The sequence below is a fragment of the Atractosteus spatula genome, chromosome 8 (assembly GCF_055471065.1).
Source record: "Atractosteus spatula isolate fAtrSpa1 chromosome 8, fAtrSpa1.hap1, whole genome shotgun sequence".
Classification (NCBI taxonomy): Eukaryota; Metazoa; Chordata; class Actinopteri; order Semionotiformes; family Lepisosteidae; genus Atractosteus; species Atractosteus spatula.
The window spans coordinates 5951224-5972816 of record NC_142713.1 but is presented as its reverse complement, the minus strand read 5'-3'; the positions used below and the strand labels follow the sequence as shown (position 1 = coordinate 5972816).

Genomic DNA, 21593 nt, shown 5'->3' with positions numbered 1-21593 from the left:
ATGTTTTTAGCAGGCTACTTTTTAGCAGATTGGGAGTCTATGAAAGACTGACCAAACACTCTCTTTTTGACTTTGTTTTTAAAGAGTTGTGAGGATGAGGGCTTGGACTGTAGCTTTCCAAGGATTGCCATGACAACAGCCAGGAGCTTTTGCAGTAATAAGGTAGGAACACCTTTCAATGACAGCGCATGTCGAAATGAACTCAAAGACATAATGCTTCCATAAAGGAGAAAGAAGATCTCTATGAAGTATCATTAATTATATATACATCCAAAATCTCCTGTTAACAGTCTCACCCAAGATGTCTCCCTCCTGCCAACCTATTACTAATAAGGAAACCTTTTCGCAAACTACAGTTGCTTGCAAAAGAATCTCCCCACCTGGTCTCCTTTTATTAAATTACTATTGAGTGTTTAGTCAGAACGTGAGTGCTCAAAGGGGACATTTTTGTGGGAGAAAGCAGTTCGATGTTGCCAAAAACTGCCAAGAAAAATCAAACAAGAACATGGGGCTCTTGTTCCTCAAGGAAATTGAAATCGCCTTTCAAGAGGGGGGAAAAAGAGATAATGTAGATAATGTGGCCTTTTTTTTGTGGACATTTTAATGTGACGTTGTCGTTCCTTAAATTGCTCTATTAAAAGCAACTTCAGCCCATATTGGGAGGTCCCTTGTCGGCTTCTCTTTCTGCTGTAGCTACGAATGCTTCTTTCAGTCAGGCAGCTGGAATCGCATGTTTTCTTATTAATCACACTTACCACAATTGTCTTGCTCACCTTTATAAGGAACTGACAAATCTTGTGGTCTACCACACTCAGGCCTGTTCCCAGGAGCAACTCACGGCCCAAACCACAGCCCCTTGCCTGTCACCCCTTTAAAAAAACCACAAGTGTGCCAGATTTATTGTAGTACTGTCAGCAGATACTGCTGGCCAGCCCAGAGCTTGTCAGTTAAGCATAGGTCTTAGCAAAGGCTGTGAGGTATCAGCTTTTAACAGAGATTTCTCTTTCCCTCACCGCGTTGCCTGCATGATAAATAGATTCATAATATATTGCATACAGCTTGCAGCTGTTGGTATATAAAGCTATTAATTATACAGTGTTTTTATTACAAAACCAAGGTGGAAAATATTGTAACAATTTTTTTTCCAAATTAATGTGAGGCTGTTGAGTTGGGTTTCTTTCTGGAGAAGTACAAAAAAAGTGTTTAATCAGTTCGCTTGAATGCCATATTTGAAGCAGCTGTGTCATAGTTTTTATATTTGTCTTGCAGTGGAAGTGAAGCTTGCTGCTGTAAAGTCAGTTCTTATTTTCGAGATATAAAATGAATAGCGCCAAAAAGAGTTTTGCCAGAACAGTCAACAGCGCATTTTTATGTTTGTTTGTTTTGTTTATATTTCAGGTCACCATCTACACGACTTGACTGAACATGCTCAGGTTTGTTTTTTTTTTCGAGTCAGGTCGTTTGCTCCAGGAATGGCTCTTCAAAACGTTCCTGTCCTGGATTTTTCGATCCCGCTAGACCGCAGCTCGGTTCAAAACGTCTGCTCCCGAGGAGGTATTGCCAAGCTGTGGCGTGTTTTTGTTTCTTAATCGCTCCAAATACCATTTCACCGTTGTTGAGCCACCAGAAACTTTTTATCTGTCAGTTGTACCTGCCTCACAGGTACAACAAATAGTCAGAATCGCTGTTAGTTAAATAAAGTTGCATTGCAGTAAATCCCCCCAAAAAAAATAGGTGCATCATTATATGGGGATAAATTTTACAAGCTCCTGTCAGGAGGAAATAATGCTTCTGTCAGCATGCTGGGAGATAACTTAATTTCTTGGCGACATCCACCTATGAGAGCTTTAAGCAATGATCCCATTAATAATGTAAAAAGAGAATCAAGCACTCCATTGAGTACTAACAATAGATCTGCCTTCTGCCTTACACCCAATCTCCTGCTAGAACTAGATCTGATAAATGTTTCAGCAGATGCGGACTCAAACAGTAAGTCTGGGTGTTCTTGACTTGTCGGGTGCGATAGGGTTACAGTGAGAGTGGAAGAGCAGGGGTTACAAACAGTGCTCGTCTTTGCCTGGACCTGCGCGAAAGGCCGAGCTGCCTGTCCTTGTGGAAGTTAGTCGGCGTTAAAAATAAATTTAAAAAACACTTTTGGAGCACTCAGACGGGGCCCCGCGCTTGGAATGGAATGGTTCGTTTTTATCCTTTATTTACTACACGAGTTCATTAAGAACTGATTCTCAGTTAGGAATGTTAACCTGGGTAGCGCCTGTACAGCGACACATTTACTGGATACATCTCCATGAAGTTCCTTGCTCAGACATACTGTACACCGGCAGTGGTCTAACTGGGATTCAATCCCAGAATCCTGTGGTCTGAATCCCAGAATCCCAGAGTCCAGCACCCTGGACCACTACTCCACACTGCTGGCCAAGTCATCACATTTTGCAGTGAACGATGAATGAGCGTGATAGTTTTTTTTTTCAATTTAAAAGTTAAAAAGCCTGCTTGTTAATTAAAGCATTGTCTTTTCTCCTTTACCATGCTCGATATCTACAAAGACATTTGCAGTAATTGCACAGAATCCTGTATACAGAAGCTAATGTGCTAACCCTTTACAAAAGTTAATGTGCTAATGGAAATTAAAATGGGATTTTTTTTTCACGACCAAAATGTTCTTCTGTGTCAACAGCACAAAATAAAAATGTCTTGATTTCTTGCCAGTGGCTTAGTTAAAAACCTGAATCATTTTCCAGTGTTAATGCTTCCCTGTAATCGTTATTGGACTTGAGAAGCACATATTCGAAGGTGCTCATCACTTTACCGCATTTCAAATCTTCGGTAAAAAGCATTAAAAAAAGACCGTCTGATTTCCCGGGCTCTTAGAAGCAAACATAAAAAAGGACATACTGTAAGAAACGTTTCAAAAACAAAGCTTCACTCAGCCCATCTAGATCATTTCGTTGCACGTAGCCTATTAATCCTGGGATCTGATCCAGGTATTTCTTAAAGGAAGCCTGGTTATCAGCTCTTAACAACATGGCAGAGTTACTGGTCCGAAACTCCTATAACTCGAAGTGTAAAACGAAAAAAAGTTTTAAGCTCGCTCTCTCTCCCTAAGTTTTCCTCTCATGTCCTCTGCTTTGTGTTTTGCTGTTGAAACTTGTTGAGGCACTCGTCTTCAGTTGAGAAACTGCATGCAGTGACATATGTAGTCACTGGACTTGGTGTAAGACAGCAGACAGTGCTCACAGAGCGGACTAGTTACACCTGCTTGCTTTGGCTCTCCAGGGGTTCAGTTCTCATTCTGGCTAAGCTGTTTCAGATTTGAATGAATATTGGACTTCTGGATTTTTGCAACTGTTTTCAATTTTTTCCAATAAGCACACTTTAGGAAGGCAAGGTAGCGCAGTGGTCAGCATTGTTTCTTCTCAGCACTGGGGCCCTGGGTTCAATTCCCGGAGTCCTGTCTGTGAGGAGTTTGCATGTTCTGCTCGTGTTCTTGTGGGTTTCCTCTTGGTGCTCTGGTTTCCTCCTGCAGTCCAAAGACATACTAGTAGGCTAAGTGTATTCTCGGAAAATTAATCCTGGTGTGTGTGTGCGCGCGTGCGCGCGCGCGTCTACCCTGTGATGGACTGGCGTCCTGTCCAGGGTGTACCCTGCCTTGCACCCATTGCTTGCTGGGACAGACTCCGGCTCCCACAAAGACCCTCTATTGGATAAAGCGGTTAGATCATGGATGGATTTTTGCAATTAATTATAAATCTCTTAAGCTTCAAAGAACAAACAAAATTCTTAATTATTAAATTGCTATTTCATTAAAATGCAACTATTTATTATTGTCCTAATCGACTTTTCTTTTGGTGCATTTGTGAAAAATGTGGATGACACAGCTGAAAAGCAACATTAACAATTTGGTTCACTAGACAATTACAGATATGACAGATAATTCCATTGATACATTGAAAAGTTCCCAAATTAAGGACATATCATTGCATTAAGAAATTAGGAAAACACATGGAGTGTAACCTGCATAAATTGATTTCCAGGATCAGTTTGGTCACAATTTTACTGGTTTAGGTCCAAGGTCTGAAAATGAAAATTTTAAGGTTCAGTCAAGGATTTTAGTAGAAAACTCAAAAGACACTATGGTCCCAAGAACCAGAGTTAGGAAGCCCTGGCCTTAAAAAATAATGACGAGATTGATGTCCTCAACATGGGTTTTAGCTTGTTTTGTGTGTCACATTTGGTTACTCTTTTTTTTGCTTGGTTCTTTAGACTTGTCGTTTGTAAGTGCAGAGTGTCCTGAAGCTCCTGTGTTGTGGACAGCTTATCCAGGATGTGCCGAGGAGCGGGGCCAGTTATCTGGAAACCAGTGCTCTCCTGTTTCCAGATACCTCCGAGCTTGCGGATGACGGCCGACTTTGGCGAAGCGCTGGAATAATAAAAGACTTTCTCGCTTTCGCGGCCTGCAAGTATTTAGTTCTTTTCGTGTAAGTGCGCAGATGAGACTCATTAAGAGCAGGAGTGAAACGCCACACATGTGGCCAAAGAGCTCAAGGTGCGTGGGTATTGTCTTGTGTAATGCAGCTCTGTGGGGGCCGCTTGTGTCCCCTTCGGTGAGTTTGTTGCCGGCGCGTTTTGCCTGTCGGTCATTTTCCACAGGGGGGCCCCACACTTGGATCAACGTCCCCTCCATCACAAGCAAATGGGCGGCCCCTTTCGTGGAGAGAGAGAGGAAAAAAAAAGCTTTCAAAGGGAGAAGCCCCCACCCACCTCACCCCTTTTTAAAAAATTCCGAAAGAAACAGCTGATGTACAAATGGAAAACAGATCCCGCGAATGTAGCCTTTCGTGTCAGAGAAGCTGCTGCTGTTTTCCCACAGGACCCTCAGCTGAAGGAAAACAAAAAAAACTTGGGTCAGCATTTCCTTTTACAAAGCATTGGAAGAGTATGCTTCCTTGAAGTCTAAAAGTATAAAAGCGGAACGTTATCTTATGGTACACTTATAGAACAGGTTAGAAGTAGATAAAAATTAGAAATCAGAAAATGGATGGATGGATAACAACAGATTCACAATTAAGGAATCGCTCTCGAAAAGCTGTCTGGAAGGAATTACACTATGTACTGTAGTTCAGTTAGATGCTCTTACAGAATAATGAACGCAAAATATATAATTAACTTCTCAAAGTCCCTTGGAAATATGACTACATTTATTTAAGAAACAATTATATAGTTATAATAAAATAGTAAAAAGTTGAGAAAAGTGTCGTAATTTTCTGTTTCTTTCCAATGCTTAATTAAAGATTAAATAAACACAACAAAAGCAAGCAACAACAATAATAAAAAGTTTGCATATATTTAATGTCCATCGATGTTTATACTTGAAAAGGCTTGTGCAGAACTTTAAAGTAGTGCATATTCTAAGAACACGCATTAAAACATGAGATCTACTGGTGCATTACAGATATTTTATATCGTGTCTCGAAAGGCAAGGATTTTTAGCAAACTGTTTAGCAAATGTAACATTTGAAAGTCAACAGACTTATGAAGTGTCCTGTTATAATCCAGTCCCTTTGCTGTATTTTAACTTCTGCTGCTTTGGCATACTCAAAATATCAGTTCCTCTGGAAATAAATCTTTTGACTCCATTGTACTGTATGTACTGTAAATGACAGTTTAAATTGGGCTGACTTTCCCAATTAAATTCCCTTCATGTGGAGTTTCAATATAATAACATTGTGATTAGATTTTGTATTTGGACCAACTGAATACAGCACACATGCTGTCATTGTCATACAGTATTTCCAGGGATGTTAAGTGTGGATTTGTGATGTACAGGTATCTTATACAATTAAACTTCCTTTTTTTCTGGTTTCCTGTTATCATGATGTTGGGCTTCGTGGCAAACATCTCACTTTAGAGATTAAGTTGTTGCCAGCACATTACTACTGAAGTCTTTATTTCCTAATCACAATCTATGTACTTCACATTATTAGGTTAAATGGTACGATGTTGTCCATTGCATCTTTTTTTATATGGTAACTGAAATGTTTGATAATTATAATAGTGCCTGTTTTGTTTCTCTGTTGCAGGTGCAGGTGAAAATTTAACTGTCCAGAGAACCTGGCAGAAAAACAAGCTTCGCCTTAATGTGGTTTCTGCTCCATACTTAATTTTGAGTTGAAGAGACTTGTAACATTTTTTTTACCATTACAAATGTAAAGAAAGAGTCTGTGTTTCTTCTCTGGTAGGCGAAAAAAAAACAGGCTACTGGATTTTTGGGGGGTCTTTTCCCCTGCTGTCTTGCTTCGTATTCAACTCTGTGGTGACCGTCGTGTCTTCCTGTCAGGAAGTGGGGATTGAAGTTCAAGCCTGATCTGACTGCTGATCAGAAAAAGACTGTCCTTTGGGGTGAGGTAGTAGGTTGTATAGTTTTGGGGTTACACCCTTCCTGTCAGATAACTATACAATCTACTGTCTTTCCTGAAGTGGCTGTAATTTCAGCGCTGGAAGAAGATACCCTCTAAGTGGACCTCTTGGTGTCATGAAATAATAAATGTTATGACCATGCGAGCAGTGTTGATACCTTGTTGTGAGAAGGTCAAGGCTCATCTTGTTTTATAGCCCATGTCTATGTTAACCACTCGTGCTGAGATCGGTTTGTCTTCGTAATATTTTTTTTGTTTTCTCTACTGTATCAAGATGTAGAAGATCCAACTGCAATATCAGTGGAAGGACACTAGTCTGTCTCGTTGCATCATTTTCCACCTGATTGCACAGTCCTGTCTGACCCTTGATCTGTCTGATGTTCTCACAGGCTGAGGTAGTAGGTTGTGTGGTTTCAGGGTAGTGATTTTGCCCCTTCAGGAGATAACTATACAACCTACTGCCTTCCCTGAAGGGCAGCAATACAGCACTGGAGACAAGAATGTATTGACCTCAGTTCTTCAGTTTTCAGCTCTCCCAGAAAACAGAACCTTCCAAAAACATGCCTAACTTTTTTGTGTACACCAGAGCATCATTGAGGTTGGTAAAGGTTTTTTTTTTATACATTCAGATTAGAATCGTCTAATTTAAGAAAGACCAGTAGAGAAGTCATAAAGTGATGTTAATAAGAGCTTCATTATTCTTTGATTTAGAGAGTAAGAGAATTCAGTTTATACTTGGTTAATGTTGCTGTCTAGTCCACAGCATTGCTCGTCGTCTAGAGCTGCTTTTTTGCTTACTTGTATATTGCAGGACGTAAATACAGTATATAATAAACAGAACTGCTGCTCAATGGTTTTTGTTTCATTTTTTTTCCATTTCTTCTTTACTTTGTTACTCTCATTTCATTTTTTTTCCCATTTGACACATCACTTGACAGTACTGCTGTAAAAATAAAGGAGTTTCACAACTTAAAGCAGCACACAGAGAATAGGATTTTTAACATAGAATATAGGAAATCTGCACAGTAAAACCATATTTTGCCAAGTGCATATTAAATATGTCATAGAATTACAACCCTTCCAAGATAATGTAGAAGTAACCTTTGTAAAATCATTAAATAGTAAAAAAAAGTAACGCCTTTAGGCAGTGGTATTTGCTATAGGCCAGACATTTTTGTGGTACAGTCAAAACTAATATATTAACTTAAATAAGAATATAAAATGTTACCAAACACCTTATGGTAAATGCAAACTTATTACTAACAGTTTTTGTTGTTCTTAAATATTGTTTGTGTTGAACTTAAATAAAAGCAGCTACTTTTATCTGCCTTAACTATTGCCCAAACACACGTTTTGCAGGATAATTCAGTGTTTCATTGTTGTTATATTTAGCATTTGTGCTTTCAGAAATGGTAAATATTTGTATGTTCGAAGGAGGAAACTAGTTTAAATCTTCATTTGAAGAAGAACACCATTATCTCTATTTCAAGACATTCACGCAATCTCTTTACACCAGATTGTGCTCTTAAAAATAAAGAGCAGGATTCTCTGATTTATGTGCCAGTAGCTACAGTTTGTGAAAATACTGCTACTTCACTTTTACTGAAATACGCCTATCGTGGGGGGAAAAAAAGCTTTGGGAAAGAAAGGTTTTAATGTTGGATACGCATGGATAAGAGGGAAACTCAAGGCTGTCAACTGTTCTAAATATTTGCGAAAATATACAACTAAATGTACTTTAATGGAGATCTATATTAAAAGGAATATTCTACTTAAATGCTGATCATTGCCTCTAAAATCAAGAGAACACATATAGAAGATGGCAGTGACTTTAAAGTTTGGTTTTATCGCTGTAACACTGGCTGCTTTTTATTGTACAGCTTTATTTTTATGCATTTTGCCTAATGCTCTGGTACTGTGCCTGCGTGGACTCAGTTGTTCGGAGACCAGGGATTCATTTTTCAAGTTCGTAGAACGGTGGCAACAGTCATTTTCTTCAGCTCCGGTGGACTTTCTAGTCATCTTTCCAGAACGAGTTGTTGTTGGAACGTCAGATTGCTTGCTTGCTTGGCAGCTTCTGTTCCAGGCCAAGACAACAGCAGGGGAGCCACAGAGAGTGTGTAAACAGTAAGACAACGCTGCAAATAAGAACTTAAATTGCAAGAAGCGACAGATCCTATATAAGAAACAGAAAAGAGGCAAGGAGGCCTCTCTATCCCTCCTGCTCATTTGGGTGCTAGTAGCTTATTAATGAGAAGGCCTGACCGGACCGCTTCTCGAAGGGTCCTATCAAATCTGTCGTGCTGTAGGGTGAAGAGAAAGAGCCTGGCGATTTAAATTTATTACTAGTGTTATACTGGAAGGCTCTTGCAGAACCATATCATAATCCCTGTCCTCAGCTGTGTTGTCTAAAATCAAGAGAACAAGTCTAGTAGATGGTAATGACTTTAAAGATCATTATCGTCATCTCATTTCCCAAAAGCACACAGGATAGGATCAGCTTCTCCAGATCTAAATTGGCGGATCCATTATGACCATTATTATCTATGTATAATACAACCAAATGTGTATGTGTGGCTCAATAGCTGTCTCATTTCTAGGCAATCTGAGGTTTCCTTCCAGAGGCACTAGTTACTTTTATTAACCTTTATTTTATATAGTGGCTTTCATTGTACATCATCTCAATATGCTACTGTATATAAAAAAATAAATCAAAGACAGATATACACAAATTAAGCAGATCCGAAAGCGAGTTTAAGATGGGGAACTGAGCGCTGGCTGACTGGAGAGATCTGGTACGGGCTGGAACATAAACCAAAGGCTCCTAGTCGTCCCATATTGTAAACTGGAAGACCAGAATCTTTCCAGAATCTGGAGAGCGCAAAAAACACCATGCAGGTTTATATGGGGTCAACAGTTTGCGGACTTGGGCAGGAGCCAAAGGTTGCAAGCCCTTCAAGGTGAGCTGCAATCTTATAAATCTTATTCTGAGATCCACAGAGAGCCAGGGCAAGAAAGCTACTGTAGGAGATACTGTCCATGCTTATGCGTATTGGCTAAAAAGCTAGTTCTCTTGGGTTCCAAGCATGCTGCAACTTGTTGGGACTGTTTGGGTGCACCTGCAATTATTGTACTTAATTACAAGCCCTATAATAACTTTTCTCCATCCGAATGGAATGGATGTGTATGGACACGCTCCATGTTATATGGATGAAAAGAAGACACCTTCACAACACTGCAAACTCAAGTTTCAGACGTACAGAAATCACCCCTCAGTACTTGGACTGATTCAAGGACAATAAATGGCCAAAGTAAGGATGACATATTGCCAACAAAATATACTGTACATAACATTGTACTTAACAGCAAGCATTACCTTGAAGATGATCGTTCTAGACAGACCTATATGCTTATATTGAAATTATTCAACTCTGAGCTCCACCATACTAACAACTAACATATATCAAGGATCTAAAGAGAAAAACACTAATGTGAACATGTAAAAGAATAAATATATCTAAAAAAGAATATAGACACAAGAAACGCCACTGTTGAGCAGAATAGATGTGATTGAGCATATCTTCTGTTGATGGCAGTGATGGGTTGGTCCCCATGTTATGTTGGAATGGCACAGTGGTGCAGTGGTTGGCATTGCTGATGTGTAGGTCAGAGGCCCTGGGGTCAGTTCCTGGGGTGCTATCCATGTGGAGTTTTTAATGTTCTCCATGTATTGAAAAAACATAATAGAAGGAAAATTGGCCTTGTGTGTTTGTGCCCTGCAATGGACTGACGTGCTGTCCAGGTTGGATCCCGCCTTGTGCCCATTGTTCGCTGGGATAGACTCCAGTTCCCCCACACCTTGAGCTGGAAGAAGCAGTTAGAAATTGGATGGATGTTTCCGTTGGAAAGAAAAGATGGATGTCAACATTGTTCTCTCGAAGTCGTGCTTTTGTGAATCTACTGTCTTAGTGCCCACTCTTGCATTGTCCTGCGGGAGTGTCAGAACACCTCCAGAACTTCTGGAGGGGGGCTTGCAGAAATAGAAAACTGAAATTCAACTCTGTGTCACCTGAGCAGTAACCAATCTCTGAAACCCCGACATAAAGAGAGAAAAGGACTGTGATACATTAGTCCCTGTTTTTGTTTCATTGTACCCTTTAAAAATCCCATGAATGCTAAAATACTAAATCTAATGCAGCTGGAGAATAACTGTCGTGAGAATGGAAAATGCTCAGCTCTCTATGGGAAACCAGTTGTGAAACTCCTGAATCCTAAACATTTCCATGTGTCCCTGTAGTCTTTGGTGATCTCCAGCAAAGACTCGTTTTCTAAAAGCCATGGAGCAATTATTAATTTGCAGGGGTGTCCTGCCAGAGGGTAGAGGTTGCACTGTTGGCTGTGCAGGTAGTCTGTAGTTTAAATAAATCGTGCACATCACTTTAACAACCAGTAGGCAGTGTTCACATTGCATCTACGGTGCTGGAGAGCTGAGAAAGTGAATTCAGAAAACTAGCCTCTCAGGCTCCTGTTTGGAAATTTATGGACAAAGTATCACACAGGCCATTGTGTTTCAATGGTATAAAGAAGAATGTCTTCAATAATAATAATTGCTTACACTTATATAGCTCTTTTTCTGGACACTCCACTCAAAGTGCTTTACAGGTAATGGGGACTCCCCTCCACCACCACCAATGTGCAGCATCCACCTGGATGATGCGACGGCAGCCATAGTGCTCCAGAACGTTCACCACACATCAGCTATTAGTGGGGAGGAGAACATAGTGATGTAGCCAATTTATAGATGGGGAATAGCAAGACCATATTTCATCTGGCTTCCCCAAAGTGGATTTTATGTCAATTCCATGTGTTACAGATGGAATATGGTAGACCTCTGTATTCAAAAGCATTAAAGTCTTCAAATGTACATTCTCTGAGTCGAAGTTCTCAACATCAGGCTGTCCTGCACTGTGAAGGGAGTTGTCAATATGAAAATGACAAGATCTTGTAGTTATGACATATTTGCAGATTCCCCAGAATGAGTGGAAAAGGGGAAATGGCTCACCGCAACACATCCTTGAGGGCCATCATAAAATTACTCCAAAAAATGGGATAACAAATGGGATATGGAAAATGCCATGTGGTTTGAAGTGGTAAACTGGGACGTTCATTGTCAAACAGGTTTGGGAAGCAGCTGCAGTATAGACATTCTTCGGTGCATAACGTGTTTACTGAAATCAATATCAGGTAATCCTGGATTAGTGGCAATTAGAATTTGTGAAACCATAACTTAATTCAGTAGGCACAGTAATTTCTCAAGTAGAGGTGGAGTGTGTTTACCTGTGACAAGGTAAGTAGTTCCTCGAGGATATCATGGTTTATTTTAATGGTCATAAATTTCATAGACAGCAAGAAGGTAATTCAGGCTGTTATATGCAATGACCCGAACTACCTGAATTTAAAAATCTCACAGCTGCACTCTGTGCAATCTGTGACGCTGTGGGCAGGTCAGGGTGACGAGAAAACTTGAGGAGAGTCCTACAATTTCAAAGGAAAGCGGTAAGCCAATGGGTAAAATTGGACGCCCCAGTTCATTTCATTTCAAAATTCATTTCAGCCCATTAATGACATCCCTGCGATCTGATTCTCGGTCTCTAATTCTGGGTGTTCAAAGATTTTTAACTTATCTAATTAACTGCAGGACTCAATCCTAAAGTCTTTGTGTATTAGGTCAGAAGTTGGCTCCTTTGAACAAAATTCTAGGTGGCATTCTGAGGGGGGTTTTGTTTCTTCTACCCCAAGCAAAATAAATCACACAAACTCCCATACTTGCTTTAAGTGCTCTTGTAGGAAATTAGTGCAGGATAGTAAAGTACTAAACTGAGGGGTCTGACAGTCACTTAATTCTGATGGGCTGAATGGCCTGTTCTTGCCTTTTATTGGTTTTAAATTTGCAGGCCATGGTTCTGCAACATGGTGAACTGAGACTACATACTACTCTATTAATGGAATATTCCTGCATCGGCTTTTTGGGCAGATTTAGCCCCTGAAATATGTCACACTTCCTCTTCCCTGTGCATCAGAGCTACCCGGCTGAACAGGGCATTATGCTCATCTATTCCAACTCCGCTTCCTTCACCCCAACATCATCTCTGCAGCTGCCTCCCTGGCTCATTTCTTACAGATGAGGGGGGGGTTGTGACAGAGCTGATCTCTGATCAGTGCTGTCGTTTCTACAGCCAGGTGAGTTAAAGCCAAAGTAGTAAGCCTGCTGCTGCCCCCTTATGTTTTTCAGCTCATTTCCATCATTATTAGAATCTGCCCCATGAACTGAAATTTTAGTTCTGCCCGCTCCAGATGAGATTCGCTCTGGACTTCCCCAACCTGAAACCCGCTACAGCTTGCAAGTGTCTTTACCGTTAATAACAAAGAATTAAACGCTGGGTGAACGTGGCTTCAGTGAAGTCCAGAGTCGGTTGAGTTATAGCTCAACGGCCATTAATCAACATCAACCATTTTGCAGAGAAGCAAGCCACTCGCTGACAAGAATAACTTTTGGGTGTTTGAACTCGCTAGAAATCACTTACAAATTGGGGGTTATGAATAATTATGTTGACTAAACTGCTTGGTCAAATCCTGATTTTCACAATTTTCGTAACCCCCCATTTGTAACAATATACTTAAAAGTCACACAAACAAAAAAACTATTTTAAGTGTTTTGTTTTTACATAATTTACATGTTTTTTTTAGAAATCAGTATAAAGTTTTTCAAGCTCTTGCCCACAAGGAAAAAAATATCTGCATGCAAATGCAGTTCTGTTATAGACATAACTTTGGAAACTTTTTTCCCAAAAACTAGGTAACACTGAATAAATATTCATCCTGATGTAGCTGTGACTATGCACAATGGTCCATGAAGAAACCAATAGTTTTGAAAACAAAACACACACAGAATTCTGAATTGGAAAATGATAAAAAGAAAGTCTGTTCTCATGACAAATAAACTCAGTTTTCTTCATTTGAATCGCTCTGTTAACACGTCAGTCACATTACTAGACCATCCTTCCCAGCAGTCTCTCTGTTAATCTTCTGTGCATTTTTATCTCAGTCAAAACAAGATTGGAGCGCCATCTTTTGTTCACTTTGGCATACAGCAGAATTGCTAATCTTTTGAACAACATGAGACCTCAATTATGGCACTAATTTGAGAATGTCTGTTTTTAGATAAATGGTGTGTAACAAATATTTGGTGAAGATAAAAGGTTTAAAACACACGGGCAAAAGCGAGATGCTATAATAGAGTCTATAATTCTTATTTATTGAAAGATATCCATTAAAGCTGAGGCTGCTGTAATACAAAACAAAAAAATGGGACATAGCTGTTCTACAAAAAACGCATGATTGCTAAAGAAAGCTTGCTTGCTCGACCAATACAACCCAACTGCAGTGCCCAGCCTTCAAATACCAAATTACGCCTATTGCCACACATTGTAGAACTTGAATTTAATAACTTTTTACCAGTTAACTAAATTACATCAGTCACTCCTGGTGTGACTATTTAAAAGTAATTAGAGGTCCTACAGCGGCCCCTCGTGGGAGTTAGGCTATACTGCAAGTCAGATTTCAAACGTGAAAAACAGAACTAACCTCAAATATGTAAAAAAAATCAGTTTTTTTGTGTGTATTTTGAAACCATATCCTCACACGTTTTGACCATCCTTCAACACAAACACCTTCAGTTACTGAGTAACAGGTATTCAAGTTTGATTACTTATTTGGTCAACTCTAATCTGGCATCTTCCTTCACTGAGAAAAACGTCTTCTCTGATGACCTGATGGTCATCTCATCTGCCTGACGAGCCCTGCAGCAAGGGTATTGTCTGGAAATGTTGCTATATTTATTCATCTCTTCAAATTAAATAGAAAGTAAGATAGTAAGAAAAACAAGCAACTACCGTCACATACAGGTAGCCTTCATCACAATTAGCAATACACAAGATTGTTTAAATAAATTTCCCCTGTACTCCACTACCTTTATAGCAAACTGAGTTTTTTCTGGAATTATCTCTTGTGCTCTTACAACTGGAGGCTGAAGCTGTCATTCCTGTTCTGCTGTTTATCACTAATAACCCACACAGACCCTTCCAGTTCTTCCAGTAGTTTTGTTTGATCATTTTACTTGTGGTTTGTATATTCTTCTGTTTATATAATGTAATGTCCTTGCTGTTTATCATAATTCAGAACTTATTTACAATTTACTGATGTACAGTAAAAAGCAAGTAGTTTATCAATCATTACAGTTGACAATAATTAGTGATAGAAGTGAACAAGAGAATAATGTAATAATTACCCAGGCACACAGATAAAGAAAATTAAAATCACATAATTTATTCTGCTGTTTTATTATATTGCCTTACAATATGAAAATCTGTATGCTAAACATTTTCACTTTTTGTGAAATAAAGTTTTGATTGTTGTTAGAGACAATAATTATAATTTCTCTGATTACTGGGATTCCATTTCTAATTTATCTTTGCATATATATATATATTTAATGCAAACCCCTTAAATGAACATATTTTATCCTTATAAACTAAAATAAAATGTATACACTTAAGCTTGATTGTAGATTGAGACCCTAAATATTCAGGTAGAATTATACTGTAGGTCTTACCGTAACAAAGTTGTATATAAACTTTATTCACCTGGAATCATCATATTCTTGTATTGGTTAATGATTTTATTACAAGTGAAACATGGGACTATTGCTTTTTTGGGAAACACAAATACATTTTTCAGGAATGCAAAGAACTGTAAAGAATGCCACAATTTTACAAATGAGCATCCACAAAATGCCCCTCATCTTCAAGAATTACTTGGAAGTAACAGTTCAAGAAGTTATGTACGTTCTGTAAATCCACTATGTTGCAGAGTCTGTGAACAGTCAATGAATTTATATTAGCAACTTACGTGTAATTCTAACCTGCTGAACACTATTTTTGTTGTAACTTAAATACATTGCTAATTTAATCACAGCACAATCAAATTCTTATTCGCCTGCCTTTGGTACAACACACAGTCCCACACAAAACACATTTTACCTTGTGCTTCTTTGCTAAATTTAAATGGGGGAATTCACTCCCTGACAGCCATTGAGCTGCTGTAAGACTAAAGGTGTCAGTGGTAAGCAGAGCATTACATGGCCTTAAACAGGTTAAGCTTTAAGGAAATCTAATAGAATATTTATTCCTTATATTTATCCATTCTTATTAACAAGAGATGCCTATTCCTGGTAAGAGTCACAACAACAATTGGGAACAGACCAGGAAGCAGGACTACACCCTGAATGAGATGGAAGTCCAAATACTTTTTGTCCCACACTTCTCTAGCAGAATATTCAAGAATCGTATGTTTTGGAAAAATGACCTGTGCCCTCCAACGTAATGTTTTTTTTTTCAGCTTATAAATCACTCACATCAACAGCCAAATGTCATTTCAGTTTCTCTGAAAAAACAACAACACTATTACTATTTATTCGGATTATTGCTTGTTAATTTAATGATCTTTTTGAATGATGTTAAATGACGGATATACACTACCGTTTGCATAAAGGACCAGTGGAGGAGATGAGCTTGTTTTCCCCATGCAATGCATGAGATAACAAAACGAATTCTTCGGGTTTTAAAGGTTTTGTTTATAAAGCTCTGACTCTTGCATTTGATTTGGCTTTAGGTTGTTAAGTGGGTATCTACTTACTCGCAGCTCTCAGTGGCTACACAGTCCTATCCCACCTTCTGTTCTCCGTTTAGAACAATCCGTTTGTCACGAACCGCACGAAGGCATACAGGCGCTCCCGCATTTCCACGAGCTCTACTCCCCCTAAACACCCACTCACCAATTACATCCTCACTACTTAAACCCTCACACGTCTCCTTTTTCCTCCCTGACCTTATTACTTTTGCTTCCCCAGAGATTACTACTCTCCCTGCAATCGACTCTTCGCTCACGTCCTCGACTACGACTTCGCCTCCCGTTTCAGCACTTTGCCACCTCGGAACCTTCCTGGCTTTTGACCTCCTAGCTTTCGTCCAAAACGACGACTTCGTCCCTCGATTTGGCACCGAACCACAAGAGACTACCAGTATAGCCACGCACAGGGTCCTACCTTCCGTCGCCCGGTGCTACGTGACCCCATTTGTTGATGCACACGTGAATCTGCTGAACCCTTTAACTGTCCATTAATTGACAGCAGCCAGCCAGCGAGTGCATTGAGGCATGTTTACTGAGGAGTTTGCAATCAGGAACTTTGGTTTTAACCCGCCTGGTTGAGATCCAGCCCCCTGGTCACAGGACAGGAGGCTGGGGACCCCCATGCAGAGCAAGAATGTCAAGAAGGGGCCACTGTAAAGGTGGAGATGGGGTGGAGATGACTATGAGAACAAAAAGCTCACTATGGTATTTACTGTATACTGGGGTTTGTTCAGGATGTGACATCATGAACCATTCTTCATCATTAGACACATGATGCTTGCATTCAGGAATTAGTATGTGCTTAATATAGTGTGTGTGTGTGTGTATAGGGGGGAAAAAACAGGAAACTGGATGTAATAAAGGGAATATGGGGAGTTTCCTTTTGTGTGTTATCATGGTTTTGCAATATTCTGACTGCATTGTGAGGCATGAGTCACAGCTATTTGAATGCAAATAAAACAAAAGGTACATTACAGAGATCTTTTAATGATAGTTCAGGGGTCTATCCCAGTGAGCAACAGGCACAAGGCAGGGTACACCCTGGACAGTAATAAACAGAAGCTGCTACCAGAAAACAAGAGTAATAGTTATTTTTTAGGCCATTTCAGTAAATATCATTATATGCTCTTGTTTGCTCATTGATTAAAACAAGGACAAGTTTTTGACTCAGAAAGCAAAATTAGTGTTAGCAAATTTAATCCTCAAAATTATTGGCATGTGTTTTTCTTATTCCCAACACAGCTAGACAGATTCCAAAGCTTTTAATGTATTGATTGAAAACAATTGGTTTTTTTTTTCAGAGGACATTTCTTCCTCATGTTTCCTGACATGCACTGTCTGCGTGCAGTTTGCATGTTCTCCCTGTGTTTGTGTGGGTCTCCTCTGGGTGCTTTCCTTCTACAATCCAAAGACATACTGGCAGGTTAATTCGCTTCTGGGAAAATTGGTCCTGGTTTGAGTTGCGTGCGTGTCCTGTGGTGGACTGGCGATCTGTAAGAACTCTGCCTCGGCCCATTGCATGCTGGGATAGACTCCAGCTCCCCCGCAACTCATTACTGGATAAAGAGGTTAAAAAAATGGATGGGTCTACGTTATGTGAAAGGAATATTACCTTAAAAACCCTGCTTTACCACTGTAAACTTGGCATCTCGGCATCATCTGAAATCTGAAATAACTAATGGTGCTGTCACAGCCCTGACATTGTGAAAGTATACTTTGTTTTTTTAATGTTGGAACAGAATGTTTAGTAGTTAGGCTTGTCCTTGAAAAGTGTTTACTGTTCAATGCACTCTGAAGGTTAAAACGTGTGCCTTTGGTGAGGTCACTTCCTCTAAATCCCAGACTTATTTCAGGACTTGCAGTTGAGAGTCTGTCCTGATTCAACAGTCAAAACTGACTTAGCATGCTGCAGTACTCACCTGTTCTTTAACCATCTGTCAGACATTGTTATAAGGGCAAGATTGTCACAAATGCTGTTCATATAACATCAAATATTTAATGTCATGTTATTTACTCGTTTGCAGTTTTACCTGGCTGCTTTTGGTGTTGTTTGTCTGATGTCTGCTCCAAGCACAGGAGAGTTTAATGGCCACCCAGAGCACAACTGGCAAATTCCAACTTGTAATTATTGTCATTTTTCTGAGAACAAACAGTAATACCATAACGTCAAAAGTCTTATGATTACATTCCTGTAATTCTACTAAAGGACTCTGCAGATTCACGATGACATTTTACCCAACTTTACCATTGATTACACAATTCATGATTTTTTTTTTGCCGTTGGACTGTTACCATCAGCACATCAGTGCTGCTGCTCAATAAGAAAGCCAAATGGAGTCGTCACATCAGTTCTTTTCATAACAGACCTCTGTTGAACGGTAAATCTGCTGGTATCCAGAAGAAGAATCGTGTAATACTTTGCAAATTCAAAAAAATGGGCAGCGACCTCATTTGAAATTTGAACAGAACTTGGAGAGGTGCTCTTTTATTCGTATAAAAGTTTCTGGTTAAATGCTGTAGGACGTAAAAAGGTAATTGTGGTGATTATTGTAATGGAAAATTGAAGGGACGCCATGGCAAGTTAAACTTTTGTTTCAGAGATTTTTATAATTCTGAACGCTACTGTTTTTTTAATTATAACAGTTGTAGAAGGATCAGCCTGCCTGTTTTTTTTTTATTCCATTAATGGACGGGAATAAACTGAAGGACATTGCAGACTGTGCGGTTTTTTTTGCTTTTCATTTTCGGAACCGTTTAGGAAACAAAGGTAAAAACCAAAACGACACGGTTACGTTCCCTGAAAAGAGAGTGGATAACTCTCCCCTGGATAACTCACGACAGACAGTCCCACTACACGGCAGATTAAAAAACAACGATTTGGGGTTTTCCGAACGCCCCCCCCCCCCAAAGAAAAATTAATCTACTCATGGTTCATGGTTTACTAGTTGTGGGTGGGCTGTTTTCTGTTTTAAATACATCTATGAAGCTTGCTACAGATTCTAAGCTTCTTTTCCATCTTAACTTTAATGTTCATTCTGTAGAAACTGTGTAGAACATGAGATTATTTGGTTTATTTGCATACATGGTTATACTTTAGGTATTGGTGTAATAATAATAATTGTTTACACTTATATAGCGCTTTTCTGGACACTCCACTCAAAGCGCTTTACAGGTAATGGGGACTCCCCTCCACCACCACCAATGTGCAGCCCCACCTGGATGATGCGATGGCAGCCATAGTGCACCAGTACACTCACCACACATCAGCTATCAGTGGGGAGGAGAGCAGAGTAATGAAGCCAATTCATAGATGGGGATTATTAGGAGGCCATGATTGGTAAGGGCCATTGGGAAATTTGGCCAGGACGCCGGGGTTACAGAGTAGGGGGTTACGCCCTACTCTTTTGGAGAAACGCCCTGGGATTTTTTAATGAGAGTCAGGACCTCAGTTTTACGTCTCATCCGAAGGACGGCACCTGTTTACAGTATAGTGTCCCCTTCACTATACTGGGGCATTAGGACCCACATGGACCACAGGGTGAGCACCTGTGCTCTGGCCCCACTAACACCTCTTCCAGCAGCAACCTTAGTTTTTCCCAGGTCTTCCATCCAGGTACTGACCAGGCTCACACCTGCTTAGCTTTAGTGGGTTGCCAGTTGTGAGTTGCAGGGTGATATGGCTACTGGTGTACTGAGAAGGGCTCTGTTAATTTTTTACCAAACCGTTTGCAGTCAACCATACTGTTTATGTTTAATTAGCTATATCCATTTAGGCAGGTATCCAGATTTTTTTTAATCAATTTAATTCATAAGGAAGCGTCTGATGCCGAACATCAGACAGGTTACGATACAGTAATCTGTTTTTGTTTTCCTAAATTAATGCACTCTTTTGTAAGTAGATGAAACATGCATGTAAAAAAAAAACAGAAAAATTACTATGTACTTCATTATTATTACATTTTTTTTTGGGGGGGGGGGGTGAACTTCGTTAAGTGATTTAAAAAAACGACAGTACAACGTGCACGCCTCTTCAAGCCCAGGGTCTGCCACCGTGCTGTTTTCAGGCCAGTGGCAGCAATGCCCGTTTGTAACCAGCAGTAGGAGCAACAAGGCAAGCTGTTTGAATTTCGGTGTCTGTGGGGCGGCGCAGCTCCGCCGGCCAGCCGAGCAATGCGATTCGCCGAGGCCATAGGTGTGTCGGGAGGTGTGTGGGCATGGTGGCTTAGCACATGTCAGTCATGTCGTCATTTCCTGCGGTAGACGGGGGGAAGGCAATGCTGTCTGGCTGCGCCTACTGTGGGATTTTGACAGTGGCCGTGCTTTGGGAAAGAGGCAGGCCAGTACGTGCCTGAAAAGCCCGGTTTGTTTCTTTTTTTTTCTCTTTCGCTTTGCTGTTTGGCGGATCGGAGCTCTGACACCTTTCGTCCCTCCGCGGCGGTTGGCGAGGCAAATGGCGGCTTCTGCAAGGGCACCTGACGATAAGGTGAAACGATTTCGTTTTTCTTTTTGTAGGCAAAAAAAAGTTCAAGGGACTTCTTGCCAACACAACGTCCCCCCTCACTCGGCGTGCAGTAACTCAGCTGCCCGTCGTTGAAATTGCACGTTGTTGCAAAGTCTTGTTTTTGGAAGTTTTGTGCTTCTCATGAGAGACTCGGCTTTTCTTTTCACAACTCCCGTGTGCCATTGATTAGTCTCCTAAATTGACCCCATGCATAGTTGTGATATTATATGTGCAAAGTTGAAAATCACACAACACCCGTATACCATGTCTAAACCCTCGCAGATGTCATTATGTTTCTGGATAGAGCATGCGTGCGCATATGACGAATAGCACCGAGCTGCAGGCAACTACACAGGTTGTTTTCCGTCCTTTACATGCTAGTTATGTATCTATGCATGCGGATCTAATAACCTATACGCTGTTCGAGAACTAATAACTTCCTTTGTGCTTTTTTTAGCTGCGCTTTCAGTTGCGGGTGATGCGATGAACATTACTGACAAGCTGATAGAGAAGAATGCAGTTCAAGTCCTCTGTGTTTACTTCAAGAACAGGGTTTATTCTGTAGCTATTTCGTGACAATTATACCGTGTAGGCAGAAGACTGATCATGACCTGTGTTCAGAAACGTGTATTTAGCAGGGCAGTTGTGTACCAATTGTTTCTACAAGACGCGAGTTAAACAGGAGTTTAATCAGTTTAGTAGCCTGGTATTGAACTTGGACTCTACGTAGAGCAAAGGTAGGGTTGGAAACGGGAAACAGGAGGTATAAAAAGTCATTTTAAGAATATTCTAATGTCATGATAAAATAATTAAATGTTTTGAACCCCTATGTTCATATATATTTGACGAGTCTTTTAAACGTAAACTTTTCATTTCAGTTTTGGAAAGTTCTGCTATCAACACGATACCCG

At 40.1% G+C, this 21593-nt stretch overlaps 1 protein-coding gene and 1 long non-coding RNA gene across 2 annotated transcripts in view; both read left to right on the top strand.

Annotated features, from left to right (window-relative positions):
- The window catches only part of LOC148829106 (uncharacterized), a 43021-nt gene extending 40295 nt beyond the window's left edge, over nucleotides 1–2726 (top strand). The window contains exons 4-5 of the long non-coding RNA XR_016091483.1: nucleotides 85–162; nucleotides 1399–2726. This is a non-coding gene — a long non-coding RNA (uncharacterized LOC148829106). The remainder of the gene's footprint in view (nucleotides 1–84; nucleotides 163–1398) is intronic.
- Nucleotides 2727–20451: 17725 nt separating this feature from the next.
- Nucleotides 20452–21593, top strand: part of LOC148829105 (peroxisome proliferator-activated receptor alpha-like) — a 67037-nt gene continuing 65895 nt past the window's right edge. The window contains exon 1 of the mRNA XM_088923416.1: nucleotides 20452–20664. The gene's annotated coding sequence lies outside the window, so the exon portion shown is untranslated. The remainder of the gene's footprint in view (nucleotides 20665–21593) is intronic.